We start from the raw sequence: 24585 nt of genomic DNA on the forward strand, positions 1-24585 counted from the left end.
GCTCATAAGCAACTTCAGCAAAGTCTCAGGATACAAAATCAATGTGCAAAAGTCACTAGCATTCTTATACACCAATAACAGACAAACAGAGAGCCAAATCATGAGTGAACTCCCATTCACAATTGTTTCAAAGAGAATAAAATACCTAGGAATCCAGCTTACAAGGGATGTGAAAGACCTCTTCAAGGAGAACTACAAACCACTGTTCAGTGCAATAAAAGAGGACACAAACAAATGGAAGAACATTCCATGCTCATGGATAGGAAGAATCAATATCGTGAAAATGGTCATACTGCCCAAGGTAAGTTATAGATTCAATGCCATCCCCATTAAGCTACCAATGACTTTCTTCACAGAATTGGAGAAAACTGCTTTAAAGTTCATATGGAACCAAAACAGAGTCCACATTGCCAAGACAGTCCTAAGCCAAAAAAAAAAACAGCTGGAGGCATCATGCTACCTGACTTCAAACTATACTACAAGGCTACAGTAACCAAAACAGCATGGTAGTGGTAACGAAAAAGAGATATAGACCAATGGAACAGAACAGAGCCCTCAGAAATAATACCACACATCTACAACCATCTGATCTTTGACAAACCTGACAAAAACAAGAAATGGGGAAAGGATTCCCTATTTAATAAATGGTGCTGGGGAAACTGGCTAGCCATAAGTAGAAAGCTGAAACTGAATCCCTTGCTTACACCTTCTACAAAAATTAATTCAAGATGGATTAGAGACTTAAATGTTAGACCTAAAACCATAAAAACCTTAGAAGAAAACCTAGGCAATATCTTTCAGGACATAGGCATGGGCAAGAACTTCATGTCTAAAACACCAAAAGCTATGGCAACAAAAGCCAAAATTGACAAATGGGATCTAATTAAACTAAAGAGCTTCTGCCTAGCAAAAGAAACTACCATCAGAGTCAACAGGCAACCTACAGAATGAGAGAAAATTTTTGCAATCTACTCATCTGACAAAGGGCTAATATCCAGAACCTACAAAGTACTCAAACAAATTTACAAGAAAAAAACAAACAAGGCTATCAAAAAGCGGGCAAAGGATATGAACAGACACTTCTCAAAAGAAGACATTTATGCAGCCAACAGACACATGAAAAAATGCTCATCATCACTAGCCATCAGAGAAATGCAAATCAAAACCACAATGAGATACCATCTCGCACCAGTTAGAATGGCAATCATTAAAAAGTCAGGAAACAACAGGTGCTGGATAAGATGTGGAGAAATAGGAACACTTTTACACTGTCAGTGGGACTGTAAACTAGTTCAACCATTGTGGAAGACAGTGTGGTGATTCCTCAAGGGTCTGGAACTAGAAATACCATTTGACCCAGCCATCCCATTACTGGGTATATACCCAAAGGATTATAAATCATGCTGCTATAAAGATACATGCACACGTATGTTTATTGTGGCACTATTCACAATAGCAAAGACTTGGAACCAACCCAAATGCCCATCAATGACAGACTGGATTAAGAAAATGTGGCACATATACACCATGGAATACTATGCAGCCATAAAAAAAGGATGAGTTCATGTCCTTTGTAGGGACATGGATGCAGCTGGAAACCATCATTCTCAGCAAACTATCACAAGAACTGAAAACCAAACACTGCATGTTCTCACTCATAGGTGGGAATTAAACAATGAGATCACTTGGACACAGGAAGAGGAACATCGCACACCGGGGCCTGTTGTGGGGTGGGGGGAGGAGGGAGGGACAGCATTAGGAGATATGCCTAATGTAAATGATGAGTTAAGGGGTGCAGCACACCAACATGGCACATGTATACATATGTAACAAACCTGCACGTTGTGCACATGTACCCTAGAACTTAAAGTATTAAAAAAAAATAGGGATGGGGGGAAAAACACTGTAAAATAATATTGTTAATGGTGCCAAGTATTTTATTATGTAAATAATAATAGTTTACAAAAACTGCTTCTCCCATACAGTGTTCCTTGGAACAGTACCATCTGGTGTGATGTTAGAGGATGTTACACAAGATAAGAGAGCAGAGAGCAGTCTTAAAAATAAATCTGACAAACACTGTTAATAAATGTTTTAGGAAGAAAAAAAAAGTGAGTTCCCAAAGAAATGATACGTGTTTGAGACGATGGATATGCTAATTACTCTGATCTGATACATACATTCCATATACCAAAACATCACTATGTACCCCATGAATATGTACAATTATTAGTCAATTAAAATAAAATTAAGTCAGTTAATTAAAATATTACTTATAGAAATTAGACTTGATTCAGTATTTCTTCTATTAAAAAAAAAAAACCCCAAACTCTTACTTACTTCTTTTAATCCAAGTAGACAAATGAGACAACAGGTATAAGTAAAAAAAATTATTTTTAAAATTTAAGAAATCATTAAAAATAACCACTGTTAACATTAGAGTATAACCTAGCAGACATATTTATAGTTAAAAACAAAAACAAAAAGAAATCATATTGGACATACTGTTTCATAATTGTGTTTTTTTTCACCTGGCACATCAAGAAGTTTTCCTTGTCAGTAAATATGAATCCACATCATCATTCCTAACAGCAGTCTCATATTTCATTTGTATTAGGCCATCGTGCATTGCTACAAAGGAATACCTGAGACTGCATCATTTATAAAGAAGAAGGTTTATCTGGCTTATGGTTCTGCAGGCTATATAAGCATGGCACCAGCATCTGCTTGGCTTCTGGTGAGGCCTCAGGAAGCTTTTATTCTGATGGAAGGTAGAGTAAGAGCAGGCATATCACATGGCTAGAGAGTGAGTAAGAGAGAGAGGAGAAGGAGGTGTCAGACTCCTTTAAACAACTAGCTCTCCTGTGAACTACTAGAGCAAGAACTCACTCAGCCATTCATGAGAGATTCGCCCCATAACCTAAATACCTCCCCCTAAGCCCATCTTCAACACTGGAGATTACATGTGAACATGAAATTTGGAGGAGACACACATCTAAACTATATCATTATGTCCCTGGTCCCCAAAATCTCATGTCCTTCTCATATTGCAAAGTACAATCATCCCTTCCCAATAGTTCCCAAAAGTCTTAACTCATTCCGGCCTCAACTCAAAAGTCCAAAGTCTCATCTGAGACTGAGTGTGTAAAGTAAAAAACAAGTAATCTATTTCCGAGATAAAATGGTGGTATAGGCATTGGATAAACATTCCCATTCCAAAAGGGATAAATCAGCCAAGAAAGGAGCAATAGACCCTATACACATCTGAAACCCAGCAGAGCAGACATTAAACCTTAAAGCTCCAAAATAACCTCCCATGACTCCATGTCCCACATTCAGGGCACAATGGGGCAAAGGGTGGGCTTCCAAGGTCTTGGGCAACTCCGCCTCTGGGGCTTTGCAGGGTACAGTCCCCATGGCTGCTTTCATTGGTTGAAGTTGAGTGTCTGCAGGTTTTCCAGACTCAGGGTGCATGCTGCTTGTGGCTCTACCATCCTGGGGTCTGAAGGGCACAGCAGTGTCCTGATGGGGACTCTGTGTGGGGACAGGCAGTGTCCCAGTAGGGATTCTGTGTGAGGGCTCCAACCCCACATTTCCCCTCAGCACTGCCCTAATAGAAGCTCTCTGAAGGGGATCTGCCCTGCAGCAGGCTTCTGTCTGGACATCCAGGCTTTCTGATACATCCTCTGAAATCTAGGTGGAAGCTGCCAAGGCTCCTTTAGTCTTATATTCTGCATACCAAGTAGAAACCTCCAAGGCTTATAGTGGCTTGCACTCTTCAAAGTGGCATCCTGAGCTGTACCTTGGGCCCTTTGAGCTAAGGCTGGAAATGGAGCAGACTGGATGCAGAAGTAGCCTCCTGAGGCAGCACAGAGCCGTAGTAACACTCTGGGCCTGGCTCTCCAAACTGAGGGGCTACCTCGAAGATTTCTGAAACGACTTCATGGCCTTTTTCCGTTGTTTTGGTTATTAGCACCTGGCTTCCTTTTAGTCATGCTAATCTCTTCAGCAAGTGGTTGTTCCACAGCCTGCTTGGATTATTTCTCTATCACATGGCCAGGCTGTGAAGTTTCCAAATGTTTATGCCCTGCTTCCCTTTTAACTATGAGTTCCAACTTTAAGTCCTTTGCTCACATATCTGAATGTAAGTTGTTAGAAGCAGCCACCCCACCTCTTGAATGCATTTCTGCTTGGAAATTTCTTCCAACAGACACTGTAAATCATCACTCCTAAGTTCAACCTTCCACTAATCCCTAAGGCATGGATACAATGTGCCAAGTTCTTTGCAAAGGACTAACAAGGGTGACCTTTGCTTCAGTTCCCAATAACTTCTTCATTTCCATCTGAGACCTTGTTTAGCCCGGCCTTCACCATTCATGTTTCTAAAAGCATTTTAGAATGCTTCACAACCACTTAACCAGGCTCTGAGAGGCTCCAAACCTTCCCTTGTCTTCCTATCTCTGGAGCCCTCCCAACTCTTCCAGCCTCTGCCTGTAACCCAGCTCCAAAGCTGTTTCCCCATTTTTAGGCATCTTTATTGCAATGCCCCACTCCTTGGCACCAATTTTCTGAGTCAGTTTTGAGTTGCTAAAAGGAATACCTGAGACTGGGTAATTTATAAAGAAAAGTGGTTTATTTGGCTCGTGATTCTGCAGGCTGTATGAGTATGGCGCCAGCATCGGCTCAGCTTCTGATGAACCCTCAGGAAGCTTTTACTCATGGTGGAAAGTGAAGAGGGTGCAGGCATGTCATACAGTGAGAGAGGGAACAAGAAAGAGAGATGGAGCAAGAGAGAAAGAGGGATAAATATAAAGAAGAGGAGGAAGTGTCAGGCCCCTTTAGAGAACCAGCTCTCACATCAACTACTGGAGCAAGAACTCACTCATTACCATGGGAGGACACCAAGCCATTCATGAGGGATCTGTCCCCATAACCCAAACACCTCCCACTAGGCCCGCCTTCAACACTGGAGGATGTATTTCAGCATGAGGTTTGGAGGGGACACACATCCAAACTTTACCACCATTGTATGAATTTAACCAAGCTGTATGTCTTTCTGGTATAAACATATAGGTGGATTGTTGACTGGAAATTACAAATAATGCCTTATCAATTAGCTTTCACTGTGTAATAAACAACCTCACAATTTCATGACTTACAAAAATAACATTTCTTTTTTTTTATTCTTTATTTTTATTCTCTTTATTTTTATTCTGTGAAGCAACTGGGGGTCCTCTCTCCATGTGGTTTCTCATCCATAGTGGTCCAGCCTGGGCTTCTTCACCAGTGGTCTCAGAGGCTTGGACAGCAAGCCCCAGTGTGCAAGTGCTTGTCAAGCCTTAGCTTCTAATATACTTAGTAATGTATTTTTGCCCAACCCAAGCCATCTGTCCAACCCAGAATCAAGGGGTGAAGAATAGACTCCATTGCTTGGTGGGAGAATCTGCAATGTCACATTACAAGAGGTATAACACAAAAGAATGAAGGAATTTTTGGACATTTTGTAATCTTCCACAAATGCTATGCTAAATATCCTTTCAACTACTACTGTGCACACTTACTTGATTATTTATACGAGACAAATTTCTAGAAGATAAATTGTTCAGTAAAAAGTATGACTATTTTAAACTATGGATTCATGCTACCACAATTGGAATTTATACTCTCATCAAGTAGTCTTTGAGCAATAAGAACTCAGTGCCTGGCATAATGTGTAGTATATTTCACAATAAGTATTGGTTAAATGAATGAATGAATGAACAAAACCACATACATAAATCAAAAAAAACGAGAACAAATCGGTAGCCTGACTAATACTGATATTACCACGCTTTAGATATTTGCTCATTGACAGGTAAAAATAGATCCTTATTTTAATTCCTACATTTTGCATGACTAAGAGCTGTTATGTTTAATGGCTGTTTGGTATTCTACTTTACTGAATTTGAATTGAGCATGTATCATTTGGTCTGTTTCTGGGCTCTCTGTATTTTGTTTCAGTCATTTTGTCTATTGGGACTTAAAACTATCATATCTAACTTATTCTTTTCACGACTATAATACTCCATTGCATGGAGGTATCCTAATTTACTTAACTGATCTTTTATTTATGGATAGATATATATTCCTAGTCCCTTGATATTAAAAGAAAACTCAAATGAGCATCCTTTATACAACCTTTACATAGATGTCTTTGCTGTCAAGAGAAGGTATATCTTTAGGATAAAACTCTAGTATGATAATTACTGGGAAAATAGTATATTCATTTAAAATATTTTTTTTCCTTATTAATTTTAATAGCTCCTTATATCTTAAGGACATTAGTTTTAACATTTTCTATTTATGTTATCCATGGTACTTTTCTGCAGAAGTGTTTCATTTTGATACAGTCCTATTTATTTGCTATTTCTTTATTGTTTCTGGCCCTTGAGTCTTTATTCTAAAGGCATTTCCACTCCACCTTCATAAAAAATTATCACTCATATTTTTATTTCGTACTTTTATTTAGTTGCTTACTAACTTAAGTTTACATTCTTGGTCTCTCAGGAACTTATTTTGGCATGAGGAGCAAAGTCTTAAGTTTCTTTTTTCCAAAGGGCTAGCCAATGCCCTCATATAATTAAAAAAAAAAAAAAAAAAAAAAACACACATCAATTCCCCAGTGATTTGGAATACACTTTTATCATATAGCAAATTCACATATGCATTTGGCTCTATTTTTGAATTGTATTTTGTTCCATTCATCTGTCTTGTCTACTCTAGCAACAGTACCAACCATTTAAAATTAGTTTTGAGAATGCATTTTAATACTAGAGGTACCAATCCTCTTTAATTACTCTTCTTTCTTTTTTAAAATACTTTTTTGGGTATTCTCACATATGTATCTTTGATACACACTTTGGAATCAACTTATCTACTTTTGCAAAGGAGTACATTAAATTTATAGATTTTGAGACAACAGTTTTACACTTTGAGTTTTCATATTTAGAACTACGCATGTCTCTCCAATTATTCAAATTTATTTTATGTCTTATGTAAAGTTTTAAGCTTTCCTTCACTCAAATTTTATAAGTTCTTGTTAATTTTATTTCTAAGTATTTTATTTTAAAAGTTATATATACGATTCGCGTTTCCATTACATTTTCTGAATAACGTGTACTTATAAGAATGCTCTACCATTTAAAAATCAATTCTCTTATCAGATACCTTATAGAATTCTCATTATGTCATCTGTAAAGAAGTAATTTGCCTTTACATTTCCAATTATATATCTGACTTTTAAAATTAAGGAAAAAAGGTGCTCCCAACTTAAATAAATACATGGAAGTAAAACAGACTTTCCTGTATTTGTATAATGTATAATACATTGTCTCTCTTTTAAGTTGTGGCAAAATACGCATAACATAAAATTTAACATCCTAACCATTATTTGATGTTGTGCTACCATCACCACCATCCACTCTTTCCATCTTGTAAAACTGAAACTCTACTCATTAAAAAATAATTCCCCATTCTCCCCAGTTGTCAACCACCATTCTTTCTGTCTAGGAATCTGACTACCCTACCTACCGTGCATAAGCAGAATCATACAATATTTGTTCATTTGTGATGGGCTAATACATTGTCTCTTAATAGAATACAGAGATATTGGGGAAAAAACATTCTACAATTCATGTTAACATTCACTATTTCTTAATATTTTTAACATATCAACTGCTCATTGCTTCAGAAGTTAAATAATTTTTATTTTATAACCAAAACTAAGTCACCACTGTATTATTCCACTCCTTGTTAAATTTATATGAATTTATCATTCCAAGTTCAATTGTTTATAGTTCCTTTACATCTGACAGACCTTTTCACATACGTATGTCATACAGAGTTGTTCTTAATGTGCTGTTTTAGATCTGAAGGTAAATTAGAGATAATCTTCTTTAATACTCTTTTTCTTTTTAAAACAGAAATACTGATTCCCCAAAATAGGACCAAATTTATAAAGAGGAAACTGAATCCCACCCAGCCCTAATGAATTGTATTTCAAGGGCATTAAGAGAAGTAGAGAATATGAAATCAAAATCATTGTCAACATTTTTTTGTCTCTTAAATAAATCATAGAAACAGTTAACACTCCAGAACACTGGGCAAAGCATATACCCCCATAACAAAAAAAAAAAAAAAAAAAAAAAAAAAGAGGGAAAAGATAACTTTGTGAGCAATTGTGTTATAAATTTCAGGCCAATCCTGATCACCTTCTTGTGAGTATTTTAAAAAGTTGTGAAAACTTGAGGCTATCATATGTTCACCTAAACATGTCATGTCAACTAAATTCAGTTATTTCATTACATTTTAATTATGTTCAAGTTCAATGGGAAAAACTAACAAGCATAGAACTGTTAATATATTTATAACATATATATAGTAATGTAACAATTTCCCTCTCAATCTTTTCAGAATGCATGCATATATTACACATAACTGTAATCAGATTTTATACAATTTTATTTCCTACCCTTTCAACTTGATGTCAATTAAAACACATTCTCACTTCTCTACATAAATCAGATCTCTTATGCTGAGGGGTCTGTGTTACTCAGAGGGAGGATCTATTGAATGGGTAGAAGAGGTATATAGAACTCAAATGAATTACATGTGTAAATTCAGGCCAAATCACAAGTCTCCTAGGCCTGTGGAGAAAGAAGCCGAGCAGGGAGAAAAGTCACGAGGTGGGGATGCTTGTCTGCTTCCCGGCCTCAGGAGTGAAGTCACAAACACAGTGGAAGCTCAACTTAGTGGAGTTCAAGTCTCCAGAAAGGCAGAAACTGCATATGTCTCATTTCTGGTTGTCTGGTTACATTAATTGATGTGTGATAATAAAAACTGTGTGCAATCTGGTAAACAGTATCAGAGGTAGAGCCACAACTTGATGGAGGTCTCAGGAGAACTTTGGAAGAATTGTGCACCGAAAGCTCCCAAGGCTGGGATCCCAAGCTCCTAAAACAGTGTCCAGTACCTACAGGGCTATCTGTTGACATCTGTTAAATGAACAACTTCTAGTACTAGACTGATAGGAGGAAGAGGCCAAAGACATTGTATGCCTTAATTTTGATAAACAGCACATAAAGCTGTGATTATATTCTGTGGATAAAATGCACAGCTTGAGTAATAGTTCTATTACATGTATTTTTACGTGATTGACAAAATATATCCAAACTGTGCATTAATAATTCAAGATACATGCCGTAGGACTCTTGTCCTTGGCTTTGTCTGCTTTAGTATTTTCAGTAACAATTTGAGACTGTAGTTCTTCAAACTGATTCCTTGACAGACTTGGTATTTTGTTCGTATTATTACTTAAACATAGGCACACACAAGATTATAAATATAGCTTATGGCTTTTATACAATTACAAATCTAAAATTTAAAAATAAAATGAAAATATTATAAAAGTCCAATTAACAACATTAATGTGACAGGTGATGTTCTTTGGTTGACATGAAATCACTGGTTTACCCCATGTGCCATCCTGACCTCCATGGAGCAGGTGATTTTGAGCCCTTTGTGTTCATACTGTGAAGGGCCTGGTGACGTCTGTGCAGTTATCATTCCATAGTCTGACACCGTGTCCTTGGCCTTAGCCTAGCAAAAACACGTCAGCTATATACTAGGTTGCCTAATTTTCTTTTCTCATTAGCCTTTGTCATTTTGGTGAGCAGTTTGCACGCTATTGCAAACAAATGCACCAAAATGTCATGTCAGTCCCACGATGTCTAGAATGTTCAACTTTTTGTATCAACTTTAAAAGAAAAACTGACAATTTTGAATTCTTGCAGAGAAGTCGTTCAATAAATAATGACTGAGCACTCACTAGGCACAGGGCAGTTGCCAGATGTGGCAGATCCAGTGATGAACTAGACAGAGCCCATCCCTGCCTGCAGGAAGAACTTAAGGATGGTTTCCTGAATTTGCAGAGAACGCCAGACTAGGAAGGAGATGTAATAAATGGAAATAGGATCTGGATTATCAAGGATTTTTTTGTTTGTTTGTTTGAGACAGGGTCTTGCTCTGCCACCCAAGGCTGGAGTGCAGTTGCACAATCACAGCTCACTGCAACTTCAACCTCTTGGGCTCAAGCGATTCTCCCCACTCAGCCTCCCTAGTAACTGAGACTACAGGCGTGCCCCAGGCTAATTTTTTGTAGAGATGGGGTTTCACCACATTTCCCAGGCTGGTCTTGAACTCCTGAGCTTGACCTTCCACCTGCCTTGGACTTCCAAAGTGCTGGGACTACAGGTGTGAGCCACTGTGCCCTGCCATAAAGCATCTTTATACTTGTATCTTCATTATAATATTTTGAAATTCCTAAATCACACACAAAACATAATTGTGAGTGATACAGAAGGCTATACACTAAAAACCGAAATCTTTCCCTCTCTGGATACACAGCCCCTAGTCCCACTCCCCAGTGGTCACACCTGTGCTAAGTTGAACCTTCCAGACCTTTCCACGAGATTGAAAAACAAATTCTGAAAAAGGTCACTCAGTGAACACAATTCCTTATTTAACCCTTAGCCTCTTCCTCACCCAGTGGCATTTTCTGAAAGATGTCCTTCTTATGTGAGATAATCCTCCTAGGTTGAAGCTAAAAGGGGTCACAGAGACTGGACTTGGGAAAAGGCTTCACTTTTGAAGATTCATTACCCTGTTCTGAGTGTTGTGAAAAGGATTAACAATATTGTATGTACAACACCTGGCACACAGTAGGCACTTAACAAATAGCAAGTGTTACTACTACAATTTAATATGATATGTGTTCTTGAATGATTACTGGCTTTTCCAGTATACTGTGTTTTGTTTATGAAGTGGTGGCAGTTCTTTTTTTGACAATCTTGAAAAAAATTGTCCTTTAATGTGGCTGCCCACTGGGGATTATAGCTTTTCATAATCTTTAGAAAAACCACTTCTCAGTCACCTTTCCAGTGGACACAATATGCCCCTTGTCTTCACGGAGTAGATGTCAGAGGAGAGGTGGAGGTTTGGTCATTTGAAGTGAGACAGGGTGTTAGTATCAGGACCATATTTCTTTTCCAACTGTAAAATCTAATTTCCTCCAAAACTGAGTTTAACAGTTCTGCATTTACAGCTCAAGTTCCTGGCGTCCCACCCCCTCGCCTGTGATACATCACTTAGGTCATGCTTGGAAAGTGCTTTGAAGGAAATGGGCCCAGAAGTGCTAAGCAGAATGACACGATGCGAGCGGACAGTGGGGAGCCACAAGAACAGATAAAATCTTCTGTCTCTGCTAGCTTTCATTTTCTCTGGTAGGTTTTATGGAAACTTCTCTGGTAGATTTCATGTTACACTGGAAATAAAGCAGGAAGTCACATTTTTATGAGTAATACGTATGTTGAATATTGAAAAGAATAACAAAGGAGCGGAATGGAATATTTGCACTCAGTTGGGTATAATAAAAATAGTTAGAAATTCAGAGTCAGCCACTTTCCACTATGCAATATTTTAAATAACAACAACAACAACAAAAAAATGAATTTAGGAGAATGTGAACCATGGAGGAAAGATTTGGGGAAAATTTCTTAATTGGAGAAAGTAGTTCTGGAGAATTTACAAGGTTCTTGGTCTATGGAGAAAGTTTACTTAAGAAAATTCATTCATCATTCATTGATTTATTTGTTCATTTATTAAATAAACTTTTACTAAATACCTTCAGAGGTCCAAGCAGTGTACTGGGCACTTGTATAGAGAGCACTGATTCATGCTATAGTGGAAGCAGGATAAGTGGTGTCCCTGCAGAACATGGAGAAGGAAATCCTCTGGGAAAGTCAGGGAAAGTGTTCCTCCAGGAAGTGATAACTGAATAAGGGGTGAACAAGTGTTTTCCAGGAAGATATGGGGAGGGAGTCCCTGGCAGTGGAACAGCATCTGCAAAAGCACAGAGAAAGACATGGCAGAGTGAGGGAATGCTATCCTGGGACACGGGGTGTGCCCTGTTGGGTTTAGAAGTGAGACCAGAGAGAACAGTAACAGTATTTTGTTACTGTGTCCATTGGTACCACACCCAGTATATCATTTCTAAGATTCAAGAGTGGTACAGCACAGAGGAAGGTATGGGCTCTACCGTCAGACTTCCTGAGCTCAACTCCTGAGTCCCATAAACACTAGTTCTGTAACCCTGGGCAAGCTGCTGGCATTTCCTCCTCTGTAAAATGAGAGTACTCACAGTTTAATCTCTACGGCTGTTGTGTAGACACACCAGGCTGATTGCTCCTGTTCTGTGACTGCTCTACGTCCTTTGCAAGATCAAAACAGATAAAATTTAGACGTGTTTGTGCATTATCTTCCATGGGGTCATTATTATCATCACCAACATTGTCATCATCCCACAATACATTGATAGAAGAGGCTGCATTTTATTGTATTTGTATTTATTTATTTATTTTGAGACAAGGTCTCACTCCAGTTGAACAGTTTTGAGTGCAGTGGCACAATCTCGGCTCACTGCAACCTCCACCTCCCGGGCTTGGGTGATTCTCCCACCTCAGCCTCCTAAGTAGTTGGGACCATAGGCATGCACCACCATAGGCATGCACCACCATGCCCAGCTAATTTTTTGTATTTTTAGTAGAGACAGGGTTTTGCCATGATGCCCAAGCTGGTCACAAACTCGGGGCCTCAATCAATACACCTGCCTTGGCCTCTCAAAGTGCTGGGATTACAGGCTTGAGCCACTTTGCCCAGATGAAGAGCCTATTTTTGTAAGTGCCTTCCAGCTGTGTGTAAGTAGCAATGAACTAGTTGGAAGGAGAACCCCAGGCCATGTAGCTCAACAAGAGACGCAATACCTTGACATAGGTAATAAACGGATTTGATGATTTTTAAAATAAAGTAAGTGGGGTTGACATCTGAGGAAAAGTGTTTTCTCTTCCTTCCAAATGCTAGAGAGCTGTACTTAGTATTTTGTTTCTGGGTGCATTCTCCCAACCTCATCTTCACTCCCCTCAAATTGAAAAATCATATGAGGAGATAGATTCAGGAGACGAATCCCAACAACATTAATAAAACAGATGGATTACCTGACCTATGAATATATTGAGAGAATATTTTAACTTCTGGCCAGCTTAGGACTGAATCACTGATTAGTATATAGAAAAGTAAACAATTCAAAGATCATGGCAATTATTAACGCATGGGAAAATAAAAACTTGCTCAAGGATGGAAACATAGTCTTGATATATAATACTGCTCAGTTGTGAAAAATATTCACCTAGTTATATTAATGCAGAAGTTGAATATGTTTCTATCAAAACTTGCTCTATAATTATAGTGCAAGGATGTAGAAGGGAAAATGTATGTGTGTGAGTCAGGCAGGAGAGGACAAAATACTTGTAAATGCTAAAGCTGAGAACTCAAAAGAGGACACTGGAACATGTTATTTAGAAATATGGAGGCAAACACCAGAAGAAAATAAAAAAAAGAAAATAAAAGAAAAACAGTGAAAAGAGTTGAAAATGATTACTTCTAAAAGGAGCAGAAACAGAGGTTACTATTTTTCACAATAAACCTTCAAAGGTACAATTTTTTTCACTATAAAACCTATGCACATGTATGAATTCAACAGAAATAAATATGAACTCTTTCAAAAAGCATGAAGAGAACAGTGTTCAGTTTGAAGTGTTTGAATCAAGGGCTGCATGGAAGAGAGTATCAAGACATTAAACCAGTGAATTTTGGTTAAGCCCATTGTGTAGGGCTTCAGAAGGCAAAGAAAAGATGCACATTTTTAAGCGAAGGAGCGACAAGGTCACATTGTACTCTGGAAAAATTTGTATATAAGCTCACCCTGCAGGAATTAGGAAAAGTTTAAAAACAGGGAGGTGAGTGTGCAAACTTCTGCAAATAGTTCTGGCAAACAGTTTGGTTTTTTTCTGTAAAGAAGTACATCATAAATTTTAATCTTTGCAGCCCATATGAACTCTGCCATTGTAGCACCTAAAAAAGAAAGGAAATCCTGGCACATGCTACAGCATGGGTGCAATTTTGAGGACATTATATTGTGTGAAATAAGCCAGTCACGGAAAGACAAATGATGCATGATTCTATGTATAGGAATACCTCAAGTAGTCAAAATCATAGAAACAGAAAGTAGAGTGGCAGCTGCCAGGGGCTGGGGGGAAAGAAGATGAGTTCTTTTTTTAATGAGTAGAGAGTTTCAGTTTTGCAAGATGAAAAGAGTTCTGGAGATTGGTTGTACACTAATGTGAATATACACTTAAAAATGGTTGAAATAATACATTTACATTATGTATATTTCAACACAATTTAAAACAAAACAAAACAAAATAGGCCACTGGTCAAACTTGGCCCTCAGTCTAGTTTACCAACCTCTAATTGAGAGAGTCAGGGGCTAATGACTATTGAAAAGCAAAAATAACAATTTCATCCATTCTAACTGCCTGTGAGTGCTTTAAGGGCAGAGCAATTCTTGGGCCTCCCTGCATCGCTAGGACTTAGTCTTGTGGGAGGTAAATCATGGGTGCTCAATACATACTCACAACTTGAACCATGGTTTCTCTACAGCACAGGTGTCCAATCTTTTGGCCTCTCTGGGCTACACTGGAAGAAGAAAAATAGTCTTGGGCCACACTAGCACTAACAATAGCTGATGAGCTGAAACAAAAAATCACAAAAAACCTCATAACGTGTTAAGAAAGTTTACGAACTTGTTCTGGGTCGCATTCAAAGCCATCCTGGGCCGCATGTGATCCACAGGCCACGGGTTGGACAAGCTTGCTCTATAGCAAACTCCTAGAGAAGGTTGAGTGTGGAGCAAAACAAATGTGAGGATGAGAAGGAAAGGGGTAACAAACATTATTTTCCTCAAAAGAAAACTAGTTGCAATAGCACCAAGGCTCTCCCCAAAATAAAGGTTCCAATACATTAAAAGTATCCTAAGTCCTGGGACCACTTAAGAATCCTCTGAAAAGCCATTGTGTCTGTACCCTCCAACTGCTTTCTTTCCAGTGTTGTTTTTTCAGGTGTACCTAAGACAATGTTACAAAATCTCTTGATTGAGTTTGAAACTGTCCTGCCACGCTGTAAATGTAAGATTTCTACCTTTCAAACAAGAGAACAAAGTTGCCTGTGACAGGAAGGTCCACATTATACACATTCTCCTGGGAGTGGGCTCTCTGAGGTGGGGTGGGTGACGTGAGACAGGTGGCTCCACTGCTTGGCAGTGACTGTCCTCAGAGATGGCATTGACGCCCATCCATTTATGCCAGTTCTCTGTGAGGACTACCTAACTACACAGTAGTTTCATCCAACTCATTTCTGTAAAGGGCATCGCCCCCGAAGTCTGGAAATGGTTTTGGTGAGAACATAGGACAACATAAGGTCACCACATTATCAGGGGGCATCGTAAAGGGATTTCTGGAGCCTTCAGAGCCAATGCCCAGTTCATAGCTTTCCTCTCAGAAAGCCAAACCCTGGGCAGGGAGCTGGGAAACTCTCAAATCCACCTTCAAAGTCGAGACCTGCTCATATTTTATAAGGTTAAATGTTGAAAGTGAAGGTTTGATTGTTGGCTCTGTAAAAATGGGAAAGGAAGAAAAGGGACAAAAAAATGTGGCTTTGCAGGGTAAGACTTTTATCTAAAGCAGGTACATTGTATGACTCCAAGCCAAGAAACAAAGGGAGCCTTGTGTACCTTCCCTTTGCAGGTCGTTGTAATGCTGTGATGAGAGTAAAGGGAGTCAGGGAAACGGTTTTTGTGCTCTGTGGAAAAGAAAGAGCAATTCATGAGAGCTGCAAATAGGAGGCTTGCTCCCAGGCGCACCAGCAGGCCTGGCTTGACAAGCGGTCATGTTTCAGAGCTAGGAAAGGAGGCCTGCCGGAGCTGGAGGAGGGGAGGGTTCTCCCTGCTGCTGATCAGCCATGCACAAGAGGGAGGATGCAGCCTCTCCCCAAAAACATAATCAGAGCAGACCAGGAGGCCCCTTCCCAGTTGGGCCCGGTGCCCTGTGGGAAGGCACCGGTGGTTAAAAAACCGGCCCCATGGCTCCACTGCCTGTTCTCTGAGGCAACCCCAGTGCAGAGCCCTGTCCAATACGGCAACACCAGCCAGCAGCAGTTACTGCAGACTTGAAATGTGGCTGCTATGAATTGAGATGTGTTGAAAGTTTAAAAAACACTATGTTTCAAAGACTGAGTACAAAAAAACGTTAAAATGCCTTACAAATAATTTCTGCATTGAATACATGTTGATGTCATAACATTTGGGGTATATTAAAGAAATAAACAATTAATTTTACCACTGCTTGTTACTTTTTAAAAATGTGACTGCTAGAAAATTTTAAATTATGTATGTGGCTCACATTATATTGCCTTTGAACCATGCTACCTTGGAGAACACAGAATAGCTCTAACATTCTCAGCTAATTTCCTTTCTGGTGTCTGAATAAATGAGAGAGTAAGACTGAGGAAATAAGTCCTAGGAATGAATTCATTTACGGTCCCAAAGCCTGTAGCTACTGCTGTGAGGTAGCTAGTTCCTACTCTAGCTTAGGGACGCTATGGATTCATCTACTGCCTTCTTGGCTGTCAAGCCCTTGGGTCTGATTTACACAGTGTTCTTGGCACCTAGCCCAGCACCAAGTGGTCCCTGCATTTGTCCACAGACTAGATGTGGCTGTACGGGTGAATGACTGTGTTCACTTTGCAGAGATTTTCCTGTAGTTCTCCACCTCTTCCAAACCCAATTCATAAATAAAGAAATTTGAAAATGAATAGGCAGTTATAATAGCTTATAATTACTACACACCAAGTCCTGGGAAATATCTGTGTGGGAAAGACTGAAAACACAGGTAGAAATGGGGTGTCACCTCTCAGGAGTGGCTTCTGGTGAAAAGGGCTCCAGTGAGGGATCCAAAGCTCTCCATTTTTAGTGCAATGTCACCAGCACTAGCCACATGACTCTGGGCAAGTGACTTGGAGCTGCCACACCTTACTTTCCTTTTCTAACAAAAATGCTAACCATTGTCCTGATTTCCAATTCAGGTAAAGAGCAAATGAGAAAACATATCCCAAAGCACATGCTGGCATTGGAATATGAACAAATTAATGTTATTTAGTGTTGAGTCTTATGAATTAAAAAACAAAAGGTCTCAGTGTTTCCCTCTGAAGTAAGCAATGGTATCCGGGACTGGTCAGAGGGCAGGAGAACCAAACCCAACTCTATCAGTCAGGCAACAGCTCTGTGGATGATCTCACAGGGTCCACAGCCTCACCAGCTGCTGGGGGATTGAAGTGGTGGGAAAATCAGAAGTGTGTTCACTTCACAAACGCTGGAACTGAAACAGCTCTGGGACCATTGGTGCTACACCCTTCTATATCAATAAGAAACACACACGAGAGGCAGGGAGGTTAAAAGAACTGTCCTGGGTCACTCTGCCAGCAGATGCCCCCTTTATGTCAAATGCAGTCCTCCCAGTGCAGAGCAGAGCTTGTCCCATGGGGCCCCATGGAACCTCCTCCTGCTGAGCTTACGGTAGTGTGAGGGAGACAGAATCCACAGGTCATACCAAGAGGAATGTGAGGCCCCTTGAAAAGCAACAATCTGATCGCCACCAAGCTTTTTCATCTGCAGGCTCCAGCAAGGCTCCATCCAACGACAGAGAAGTCAGCTTCACTCACAGCCAAACAATGAGAAGACCGACTTTGTTGTTGTTTTAAGTATGAAGAAGGCTACTTTTATTGAGATAAGATTATATTGAAAAGGAAGGACATTGTTAACAGGTTATTTATTTGATTGATGCTAGCTAAGTTCACAGTAAGTGGCTGCACGCTCCTGAGCACATTATGCTGAATGTGCTTTATCTCATAAATCACCCTAGCTTCACAATAAAAAAGTTAAATTAACTTTATTAACCCCTGCTGGTTTTTAAATCCTAAATAGGACTTAAAACCTATCTGCAAATTGTCCAGATTTGCTAATTACTGTAGCTGGGAGGAGTTGACTCTCCCAGTGCATAGGGGAATCCAAAGAGACGGGTGTATTTAGTGCCAGACAGGGTCAAACTTTCAGGTCACCCAGCAACAACAAAGGGTGTCTCTTTCATCTCCCTGAGCCTGGCACTCTCCAGCTCCCAGGAGGCCTGCCTCTTGCAAACCCCACCCACTGTCCTAAGGCTGGGAACTACTTAGGTTTTGCCATCTGCCTTACAGCTTTTGTCTGATGTCCCAAGATAATTTTTTTAAGGGATGGGGAGGGGGTATACAATATGGAGGCAGTTTATGAAAAATCTTGCATCTTCTCACCCCCTGCCCCATCACACACACACACACACACACACACACACACACACACACACACACGGCTGGAGAATAGACAGTAAGGCTTTGACTAATGATTCGTATCTGATTCGGGAGATGGCACTACTGTTATTCATGGTAAAGCTGTTACCAAGGAGAAACTCTAGCTGGGGAAACCTGGTCCTAAGGGAAGAGCATTCCAGATGGAAATGAGCGATGTCAAGAGCAGAAGACTAAGTTCTTTTAGAAAAACCGGTTTTGAGAACCTAAGAAAACAGCAGATTGAACAAGGTATATCCCCTACATGAGGCTGCCAAAGAAACACACAGTTGATTATCGGAGAGTGCAAAAGGCTAAGGAATCAGTGGTTTCCCTTTAAGATTGAGGGACAATGCCCAGACAGAATGCCCTTTTCTTTAATAATCAAAAGAGCTAAGAAGTGGATGTGGAAATGAGTGTTAAAAGTGGGACTATCACTAAGTTACATGCTTGGTAACAAAGCTTGAGCATGAGCCTGTGGGGTTGGGGTGGGCCGGGAAAGCAGGAGGTGGAAAGTGATCTAGCCCCAGTGGTGGGAGGCAGGCAGGCAGGGACATTTTGAGAAAGAAACCCTGGCACCATGGTGGAGGCAGGAAAAAACATCCAAAGCCACAGCAAAACCCAGAAAAGGGACTTAAGCTCACAGGATTGTTAACCCAGAAGGGACCTGGAAGATCTCGTGGTTGTCAACCACTGATGTCTGGTAAGCCTGCTGGCCTGGCTGCAGCAGAATCACCAGGGAAATAAAGGAAATTATAGATTTTTCATAGTTATAGGATTGAGGGCAGAAGGATTATTTTCAACAAGCTCCTTGAGGGTTCACATATGCAAAGAAGCTTGAAAACCACTTATCTGGTCCACCTCCCAGTGCCTTTAATTTACAGATGGTGAGGCTGAGATTAAGTGACTTGCCCAAGGACACACAATTGGTTGGTAGCAAAGGAAGAACTAGAATCTGAACGTGTCGTTTTAACCAGTATGATTTTCTTGGCTCCACAATGCCTCTTTAAATTTCTATTTGGGTACAAGATTGGTTAGCTCCAGTTGAATAGCAGTCAACCCCAAAATGTAGCCACTTCACCACCACATATTTAGCTCATAATTATGTGGGTTAGCAACTCAGCTGGGTGTTTTTTCTGGTCTCAACTGGGCTTTCACATATGTGTGGTCAACTACAAGTCAGCCAAGTGATGCCTTTTGGGTCTGCCTGACTCTCAGCTGGGGCAATAGGGAATGGCTGGGTCATATGTCTCTCACTCACAGGAACCTGAGTTTGCCCTAGTGGCAGCTGGGCAGGTTCCAAAATGGCGAGTGCAAGACACAAGGCCCCATGTGGCCTAGTCGGAACCATGTGTAATCAATCTGCCACATCCTATTGGCCAAGGCCATCACAAGTCCAGCCCAGATTCCAGGGGTTGGGGAGTAAACTCTCCTTCTTGATGGAGAATACTGCAAAGTCACATTACAATGAGCATGCATGGAGGGAGGGAAATAATTTGCACTGTTTTTGCAACGGCATTGTCTACTTTCCTTAGAGACCCCCTTGCCATTATACCCCATGCTCCAGCCAAACTACAATCCCTATTTCCTAAACATGCTGCCAGGTCTTTTTAGAAATCTACATTTTGGACTTGCTATTTCCTTGAACTAAAATGCCTTTTCATTCCCCCCATGTCTTTTCATCCTTAAATTATCCTTTAGAACATAACTTATGATTCCAAGTTCCAAAAGGTAAATTGAAGATGCCTTTTCTTCTACCTCATGAAAACTTAGTAAAATCACATAAAAGGAAATTTCTTTATAAAGATGCATAAACCCACAAGGGCAAAGAGAAGAGAAGATGACAGGTGATAAAATATTTCAACAAAACTTTGGGATGTGCAAAGCACATATATGATATCCAACTTAGCAGACCAAAAAAGGCTGAGCACCTGCAAGTGTGGGGGAGCCAAGCAATAAGGTGAATCTCATCACAGAACCCAGAGGACTCAGAAACTAGGAGTACTGGATGCCTAGGAAGGCAGGGGTGGGCGGTGTGAAAACAGGATTTGTTGACTGTATAAGAAGCGGTTGACACCCCTGGATCTGCTCAACCTCCCCACACAATCATGTGACTATCCTTCTCCACCCAGAAGCCTGGAGAGATTAACCCTGAGGAACCCTGCACTTGGAAAGAGCATGCATAGCTCAGGATAGGGTTGCCATTCTGAAAACAGTAGGATAAAGGAGAAGTCTACAAGCTGGAAGGTGAAACACCCATCTGCATACCCAGCTTGGTTCTGGGAAAGCTGACAACTAGACATATACCTTCCAAGCAAGAGACTGTAGGATTCCTCGTTAGGAAAATTAACCAGCCCTGTCAGCATGGTGGCTCACGCCTGTAATCCCAGCACTTTGAGAGGCCAAGGCGGGTGGATCACTTGAGGCCAGGAGTTCGAACCCAGCCTGGCCAACATGGTGAAACCCTGTCTCTACTAAAAATACAAAAATTAGCCGGGCGTGTTGGCACTTGCCTGTAGTCCCAGCTACTAGGGGGCTGTGATGGGAGAATCGCTTGAACCTGGGAGGCAGAGGTTGCAGTGAGCCGAGATAGTGCCACTGCACTCCGCCTGGAGAACAGAGTGAGACTCCATTTCAAAAAAAAAAAACAAAAGAAGAGAAGAGAAGAGAATTAACCAGCCCAAGAGAGAAGACCTGAAAATATTGACATTTTTGAGCTGGACAGGTAAATGCCAGGATAACTGCCTGATTCCCCCATAGTGGGAATCAGGTGAAAATTACAGTGAAGCCTCCAGTCAACAGGCCTAGCCCTTCCATACAGAGCTCTCAGGCAGCTTTATACAGGAACAATCTGCCAAGGTCATGAGACCTTGGAGCACAGCCTCTGCTATAACAAAACCAAACATCCCAAAAAAGAAATGGGCAGTAGGGAGTGGAGGTCCAGTAATAAGAAAGCGAAGTCCACATTTTTCATAGAGATAAGCCAATACATAACATTTACCTTTGAAAAAAACCAAGAAAGGCATATTATTTAGAAAAATATTGCTAGCAGAACTAAGACCTAAAAGTGCTGGAAGACTCTAAGGAGGAGAGAATGGAGGTTGGCTGCATTACTTTTGCTAGAGTAACTGTTTTTAAATAAACAAAATCTACTTACATGTCCTCTTTGTTAAAGACTTTGTCTCACCAGCTAGTCGATGTCTCACCTGTGTTTTCACATAATTGTGCTCATAGGAGTAGCTCATTGAAATGTGCGTAAGTCAATACATTGATGAGGAAACATTCATGCTATAGCCTTTAACTATACTTGATCTGTATTTTATTTTGTTTAATTGTCTGTCTTTCTTACTAGGCTTTAAGCTCTTTGCAGTCAGCACTAAATCTTAATTTGGTGCTAGACATTCAGAAGATGTTTCCTACATATGCGCGAGATGGGGTAGTGGGGAGTGGAAAGAAAATTACAGCCAATTCAAAAGGCAAAATTTTCTCCTTTTATTTAGTGTCTTTCTATTCTGTTTATTTTAAATTTATCTGTTTATAATCAGCCTGTTCCTAAAAAGTGTTTAAGTCACCTTACAGAAGCATATCCAAATTGAAAAGAAATAAGTGAAGAAATTAGGGTAGATGGAAGCCTGTTTTTTAAAAAAATCACACCAGCACATTATTCAAAATGAGAAAGAGAGAGAGGGAAGGAAGGAGGGCGGAAAGAGGGAGGAAGGCTTTGACGTTTTTAATATAGAAATTTTTCATTTTAAAAATAGAATTGAATCTGTAGATTTTTCACTTGTGATTCCTTCTGCCCATCCATTTGTTGCTTTGGATCTCTGGAGAGTGAGATACAAGCATCATTTGCTTTGTTTATAGTGGAGCTAATGCCAATCATATTCAGTTTATCATTTAAATAAACAGCATTCTAAAACTAGAGAAACCAGTTCATCCCAAAACCAGAAGTTTAACTTCAGCCAATTCTAAAGCTCCATGTTAGAAATTATTATTTTATTTTACTTTATTTTATTTTATTTTGAGACAGAGTTTCACTCTTGTTGCCCAGGCTGGAGTGCAGTGGTGCGATCTCAGCTCACTGCAACCTCTGCCTTCCTGGTTCAAGTGATTCTCCTGCCTCAGCTTCCCAAGTAACACAGATTACAAGCACCTGCCACCACGCCTGGCTAATTTTTGTATTTTTAGTAGAGACAGGGTTTCGCCCTGTTGCCCAGGCTGGTCTTGAACTCCTGACCTCAGGTGATCCACCCGCCTTGGCCTCCCAAAGTGTTGGGATTATAGGCATGAGCCACTGTGCCCGGCCTAGAAATTATTTTAAATGAAGTGATGAAAAAATTTCATAATGTGCATTAGTGATGCTGGGGTCAGCCATAAAAATACATGTAATAAAGTTGCTAATTGTTCAGTTCATTTAACTTTTTAAAATCCCATTTCCTTTCCAGGTTTTAGGTTCAGAAATTTTAAATGCAAGACTGACCTGTGACTATTTTAATCATGAATTTGAATTTAATGGAGTCAAACTCATCATATGTATTTATAGATAAAAACCTAAATGCTTTACAAGCTTGGGAATCAAACGCCAAAATATTAGCATAAGAATTTGATATTGGCTGTGGGTTTGTCATACATAAATAGCTCTAATTATTTTGAGATACATTCCACCAATATCCAGTTTATTGAGAGGTTTTAGCACGAAGGTGTGTTGAATTTTATAAAAGGCCTTTTCTGCATCTATTGAGATAATCATGTGGTTTTTGTCATTGGTTCTGTTTATGTGATGGATTATATTTATTGATTTGCACATGTTGAACCAGCCTTGCATCCCAGGGATGAAGCCGACTTGATCGTGGTGGACAAAACTTTTTGATGTGCTGTTGGATTGAGTTTGCCAGTATTTTATTGAGGATTTTTGCGTCGATGTTCATCAGGGATACTGGCCTGATATTTTATTTTTCTGTTGTGTCTCTGCCAGGTTTTGGTGTCAGGATAATGCTGGCCTCATAAAATGAGTTAGAGAAGAGTCCCTCTTTCTCTATTGTTTGGAATAGTTTCAGAAGGAATGGTACCAGCTCTTATCTGTACCTCTCGTAAAATCCGGCTTTGAATCCATCTGGTCCTGGGGTTTTTTTTGGTTGGTAGGTTATTAATTACTGCCTCAATTTCAGAACTTGGCATTGGTCTATTCAGGGATTCCACTTCTTCCTGCTTTAGTCTTGGGAGGGTGTATGTGTACAGGAATTTATCCATTTCTTGTAGATTTTCTAGTTTATTTGCTTAGAGGTGTTTATAGTATTCTCTGATGGTAGTTTGTATTTCTGTGGGATCAGTGGTGATATCCCCTTTTTCATTTTTATTGTGTCTATTTGATTCTTCTCTTTTTTTCTTTGTCTGGTTAGTGGTCTATCAATTTTGTTAATCTTTTCAGAAAACCAGCTCCTAGATTCATTGATTTTTTAAAGGGATTTTTGGGTCTCTATCTCCATCAGTTCTGCTCTGATCTTAGTTATTTCTTGTCGTCTGCTAGCTTCTGAATTTGTTTGCTGTTGCTTCTCTAGATCTTTTAATTGTGATATTAGGGTGTCGATCTTAAATCTTTCCTGCTTTCTTCTGTGGGCATTTAGTGCTGTAAATTACCCTCTAAACACTGCTTTAGCTGTGTCACAGAGATTCTGGTACTTTGTGTCTTTGTTCTCACTGGCTTCAAAGAACTTATTTATGTGTGCCTTAATTTCGTTATTTACCCAGTAGTCATTCAGGAGCAGGTTGTTCAGTTTCCACGTAGAAAATAAAATACCTAGGAATACAACTTACAAGGGATGTGAAGGACCTCTTCAAGGAGAACTACAAACCACTGCTCAAGGAAATAAGAGAGGACACAAACAAATGGAAAAACATTTTATACTTATGCATAGGAAGAATCAATATTGTGAAAATTGTCAAACTGCCCAAACTAATTTATAGATTCAAAGTTATCCCCATCAAGCTACCATTGACTTTCTTCACTGAATTAGAAAAAACTACTTTAAATTTCATATGGAACAAAAAAGGAGCCCATATAGCCAAGACAATTCTAAGCAAAAAGAACAAAGCTGGAGGCATCATGCTACCTCACTTCAAACCATACTACAAGGCTATAGTAACCAAAACATCATGGTACTGGTATCAAAACAGAGATATAGACCAATGGAACAGAACAGAGCCCTCAGAATAACGCCACAC

This window comes from Rhinopithecus roxellana, chromosome 16 (genome assembly GCF_007565055.1).
Source record: "Rhinopithecus roxellana isolate Shanxi Qingling chromosome 16, ASM756505v1, whole genome shotgun sequence".
Lineage (NCBI taxonomy): Eukaryota > Metazoa > Chordata > Mammalia > Primates > Cercopithecidae > Rhinopithecus > Rhinopithecus roxellana.